General features: G+C 42.7%; 1 protein-coding gene across 1 annotated transcript in view; it reads right to left on the minus strand.

Moving 5' to 3' along the window:
- ube2f (ubiquitin-conjugating enzyme E2F (putative)) overlaps positions 1-5,585 on the minus strand; it is a 95,137-nt gene extending 89,552 nt beyond the window's left edge. Inside the window, exon 1 of the mRNA XM_078403548.1 lies at positions 5,436-5,585. The gene's annotated coding sequence lies outside the window, so the exon portion shown is untranslated. The remainder of the gene's footprint in view (positions 1-5,435) is intronic.
- Between the last annotated feature and the right edge of the window lie 415 nt (positions 5,586-6,000).

The raw sequence follows: 6,000 nt of genomic DNA on the forward strand, positions 1-6,000 counted from the left end.
AGGGGATCAAAAAGGCAGTCAACACCATCAAATATCCACACCACCCTGGTTATGCTCCTTTCACTTCTGCCATTGGGAATCTGGTATAGAAGGAGTCTGAAAACAACCTCCAGGTTCAAGAACAGCTTTCTCCCCAACAATTATCAGGCTCTTGAACACTACAATTGCTAACGAAACTATGCACTATGAATGTCTTTGTTGCACTAAGGACATTGGGCTTTTTGCAATAATATTGAGTTTTTTTTATTTATTGGATTTTTTATTCATTATGTTACTATTGCTGTGTTTATTGGCCTGTTACGCCACTGCAAGAAATAATTTAATTATTCAATTTTCGGTACATATGACAATTAAACACTCTTGACCATACAATTGGTTCCTCCATAGAAAAAGACTACTGATATCGAACATTAATTCCAAAGAGCAATAACAGAATTCCAATGTATTGCAAAATCTCTGAAAATTGTACACCTATAATTCTCTACTGACGTGCTTCAATAACTTGCAGATCAAAAGCAACATCATTAAGTAATCCTGCATTAATCCACCGTAATAATCACCAGCCCCAAATCAGCAGCATAAGGCAAACCTATCATAGTACACAAAATCATGTGATTGTAATTCTGTACCAGAATGTGACACCACATTAATGCAACAAAATAGTGTAAAAAAATCATCCCTGAAACCATAGTACATATCTGTTCCATTGCACGACAACAAGTAACAAATGTACAGGCAGTCTCGGCATATCTAATCAGAAAACACATCACAAAAATAGCTTGCATTTCTAAATCTACAAAAACCAGTGATCACAATGGCAAAACCGTAACACTGGTGTTGCTTTAAGACCAATTCTGCAAAACCTATGGTCGGGCAGGAGTGCTGAATTGCTGGCACTGACCCGACTCACAAGGCTCAATGCCCACCCTGACACTGCTTGCAGTGCTCAATGGCAGACCCTATGCTTGTGGCATTCAATCCACAACACTGACTACCCTTGCATTTCTAAATCCACAGTACTGATCAGATTGTAGACATCCACACACCAACATTGTCGCCACATGGATTACTAAATCCACAGCATGAATTAGCCTCAAATATGAAAACCAAAGCACAAGCAGTATTTGACAATCACAAAAACCTTAGAATTTGCTGGAGCTAAAGCTATAAATATTAATAATATTGTTCCTGCATTCAACACAGTATCAACAGCAAAATACATTGCCTTGCAGTAAATTATTTGTTAATGTTAATGTACAATTTATTTTTGTGTGGAATCCTTCCTTGGACTTGGTGCAGTGGAGATGGCAGATGGGATAGTGGAATGCTCCTCATGTAGGATGTTGAAGTCAGGGAGAGTTCTAGTGCCCCCAAGGACTACACCTGCAGGAAGTGCGTTCAGCTGCAGCTCCTTATTGACGGCACTGCAGCTGGACGACCTCAGGATTATCTGGGGGTGTGAGAGCGTTGTCGTGAGGAGTTACAGTGAGATGGTCACGCCTAAGGTACAGGCAGAGAGCAGATGGGCGAACACCAGGAAAGGGAGTAGGCAGAGAGTGCAGGAATCTCCCAGGGACATTCTCCTCAACAACCGGTGTGTTCCTTTGGATAGTGCTTGGTGGGATGACCGATCAGGGGAGAGCAGCAGCAGCAGCAATCACATCTGTGGAGCAGACCTGGCTCTGAGGTTCTGTGAGGGAAGGGAAAAGTCAGACAAAGCCACAAAGACCGGAAACTCGTCAGTTAGGAGAACAGGCAAGAGATTCTGAAGCAGTAAACGAGACTCCGGGATGGTGTGTTGCCTCCCTAGTGCCAGAGTCCAGAATGCCTCGGAGCAGCTGCAGAAAATTATCAAGGACAAGCGTGAGCACCTGGAATTCATTATGTACATTGGCACAAATTACATAAGTAAGAAATGGGATGGCATCCTGCGGAGTGAATATAGAGAGCTAGGCAAAAGATTAAAAAGCAGGACCTCAAGGGCAGTGATATCTGGATTACTCCTGGTGGCACAAGCTGGTCAGGGTAGGAATAGGAAGATGGGACAGATGAATGCAAGGCTCAGGAGTTGGCGCAGGGGCAGTGTTTCAGAATTGTAGTCTATTCGCAGGCAAAGGTGATCTGTACAAGAGGGACAAGTTGCATCTGAACTGGAAGGGGACAAAAGAATCCTTGCAGGGAAGTCTGAAGAAGGGTCTCGACCCGAAAAGTCACCCATTGCTTCTCTCCAGAGATTGCTGCCTGGCCCGCTGAGTTACTCCAGCATTTTGTGTCTACCTGGGGAAGTTCACTAGTTCTATTCGGGAGGATTTAAACTTGAGAGGCAGGGGTATGGAAACCAGAGTAGTAGGACAGAAATTGGAAGAAGTAATTGGAATTTAGAGATTGGGATCTGCAAGTCACAAAGGTAGGACAGACAGGAAGAAGTGGAGGAATATGCTGAAGTTGATTGGTCGATGAGTGTTTATTTCAATGCGAGGAGTATTGTGGAAAAAGTAAATGAACAGAGCCCAGATCAGTGTTGGGACTATGATGTTGTGGCCATTGTGGAAAGATGGCTGAGAGGAGGACACAACTGACAGCTCAATGTTCCGGGGTTTTGATGCTTCATTCGTGATAGAGAGGGAGGGAAAAGAGTTGGAGAAATTGCTCCACTAGACTGTCACTTAGAGAAGACATACTGGAATGTATGTCTGCTGAGACAATATGGATAGAGTTTAAAAATAAGAAAGGAGCAAACACTCTAATGGGATTCTTCTACAGGCCCTCTAATATCAAGGGGGATATAGAGGAATAGTTATGCACAGATTACAGAAAGATGCCAAAGCAACAGAGTTGTCTTAGTGGGTGACTTTAACTTCCCCAATATTGACTGGGACTTGCCAAAGACTTCGAGGGGGCAGATAAAAGTCCAGAACGGTGCTTGCATTATTTTCCACATTATTTTCCACTTTCTCATCCTTCACTGCCATTTTAACGACATACCGTCAGATCTCTCTGCTGCTGCACTCCTTTTCAACCTGTATTCATTCTACAAAACTAACATAATTTTCTGATGATATAATCATTATGAATCCCTATGAAAAAAATCAGTGTCCTTGAGCCTTCAAGAAGCAGATCATTGTAGCAACACCTCATTCCCCTTTGGGCCAGAAACATACTGCTCTAGAAATTGATGCTGGTTATATTTTAGGAACTCTTCAACCGTACAACTTTCTGTTCCAGTTTACATTATAATCCAGGCATTGCACACTTCCTACAAGACAAATCCCACCTCTGACCAGTCTTGTTTTCAAATATCTTTATCTTGCTTGTTTTCTGGTTTAAAAAATCCTCCAAAGCTAACTTGTTTCAACATTAAGGGCATTTAAGTAAAATAACTGCAGATGATGGTACAAATCGAAGGTATCACAAAATGCTGGAGTAACTCAGCAGGTCAGGCAGCATCTGACTGACCTGCTGAGTTACTCCAGCATTTTGTGATACCTTAAGGGTATTGTATGTTAAATTCTCCGTACACAGTACCTCAGAATTTTGTTATGGACACTTATGTCGTCTTCTTCCATATTTGCATGAATGCAATGTAATCAAGCTAGTGTTTATTGTATTTTGTACTGAAAATCTTTGGATTTGAACAAAGGGCAAAATAAGATTTTCAGTCTCATCGACTACGAGCACATATGTTGTGACTCATTGTTTATATGCACCAAGTCAGGCCAAAAGTCAGAAAAAAGGGGGGAAAAATAAAAAGACAAAAAGCTATTATCAGGAAGAAAAGTAGTTCTGACGATAAAAGATGGGATAAAGTCAGTAGAAAGAATAGATTTTGGCTCTGGGTCAATAAATAGAATGATTTGGGTATAATTAAGGAACAGTAAGGGGCAGGAGTTATCAACAGTCATAACACAAGGCAAAACATGCACTGGGAAATAAACAGCATGTCACGTGGTAACAGTGATTTGAAGAGACTTTATGTATAGGCAAAGTAAACAAAATTTGCAGTGGTACTATAAAGAAATAACTCATGGACTGTTTTCAAGATGGTTTTCCTGATTACTATGTTAGAGTCAATCATAGAACAGGTTATTTTAATCTTGAATTCTGCAATAAGAAAGACATTAATAATTCTGTATTAAGAGACTACTATGGAAAGAAATTATATAATAATTTGACATGAACATTTCAAGTGATTTAGTTTAATTCAAAACCAGGATCTTAAATCTAAACAAAGCAAACTATCAAGGTTAAAATGCATGTGTTTGCTATGGAAGATTGGGAAACTATATTTAAAAGAATGGCAGTAGATAAACAACAGCTACCATTTAAAGAATAATTTACAACAAAATAAAAGCCTAAAAGTAATTCTAACCACAGTCAACAACCTAAGTTCAATATGTTATGAAATCAAAGGAAAGGCTTGTAATATAGTTTGACTATTGGGAAAGTTTCAGAATTCACAAAAGAGTTCTAAAGTGTTAGATAAAGAAAAGGAAAGTAGAACACAAGAGTAATCTAGCAAGAAATTCAAAAATAGATTGTCAATACTTCTATAGGTATAAGGAGGAAATTATTAGCAACGGTTAATGTGAATCTTTTACAGACTCAAACAGGAGAAATTACACTACAAAAAAAGGAAATGACAGAAATTAAACAAGTATTTTCCAGTCTCTTCATTGCAGGTACAAACTAACCACCCCCCAAAAAAATAGACCCATAGTCCCAGAGGGAAAGAAATAAGGCGTTGTTAAAAATGATCTTAATAAGTTAACACAACTGAACATTAAAATACCTAGGTCAAGGACCTGATTATGTATCCCAAGGCTTTCAAAACAATGGCTATTGGAATGTTTCACATACACGGGAAGGTAGCAAACACATTCCGACCATATAAGATTGGAGGAAGTTGAGAATGACAGACCTATTGGTCTGATAACAGTAGCAAGAAAAATGTTAGAATCCATAATTTAAAAGATAGCAGAACATTTAGAAAACAACAATAGAATTGGGCAGAGTCAACATGAAGAGGAATGAGGAATTGTTTGACAAATCTGTTACGTTTTTTGAGGTTATAAGGAACAGGACCGACAGAGAAAACATAGCTGCTGTGGTGCATTTGGATTTTCTAAAGGCCTTAGAGAAGGTGCCACAAGAGGGGTTACTGAACGAAAGTAGATTGACGACGACGTGCCGGTAATCGCAGTGTCGGTTAACGGACAGAAAACAATGAGCAAGAATAAAGCGAGGGCCGGGTTGCTGTGACCGCTGGCGCACCGAAGAGACCAGTACTTCGACCCAGACCCCAACCCCTGGAGCTCTTGGCAGTGGTTATCCATCGCCTCGAGTCAGGCAGACGGTGTCGTGCGACTGTCCGCCCACCGGCGGCCGCCCGTCTCCTGACACCGGTCGGAGGTTGGGAACCACGCTCTCCGGCCTACCTCGTCCTCCCTCCGCCGCAGAACGCACCAGGCGCTCATGCACCATTCCCGGCCCGAGCCGGCGACTCTCAACCTGCCACCAGCCGCAGCAGCGGTTACACGACTCGCCAGCGTCCCCTTCGCCAACCCGTTCCCAGGCTCCGGCCGTGCGACAGGCCGCTGCCGGAAGACCATGCCGGTCCCACTAGAAAATATTTCCCTCCACTTCCGTGTGGCCGCCGCTTGGAGTCAGAGCACCTGGACGGGGATAGTTGAGGCCGCAGCCTTTAGCCACCCTGGGTCCGTTGTGGGCTCGAGTGGACGAGAAACTGTGGCAGCGCCAGAAACCTTGACAGCAACTCAGGGGTACCTGGTACCGACCCGCTTCTTATTTGCACTCGGGGGAAGGAGAACGAAACGGAACCTGAAGCGCGCTCCCGTCCGGCGGTTGCCAGCGGAGGGCGCGAGGATATGGTGCAGATTTCGAGACCACCCGATGTCTCCAAAACCTGTCCAGTCCTGTAACACCCCCCCCCCCCACCCATCATAAACGATCCGCTGAAAGGTCAATCGCCTGAGACGCGAA

Source organism: Rhinoraja longicauda, chromosome 8 (genome assembly GCF_053455715.1).
Source record: "Rhinoraja longicauda isolate Sanriku21f chromosome 8, sRhiLon1.1, whole genome shotgun sequence".
Classification (NCBI taxonomy): Eukaryota; Metazoa; Chordata; class Chondrichthyes; order Rajiformes; family Arhynchobatidae; genus Rhinoraja; species Rhinoraja longicauda.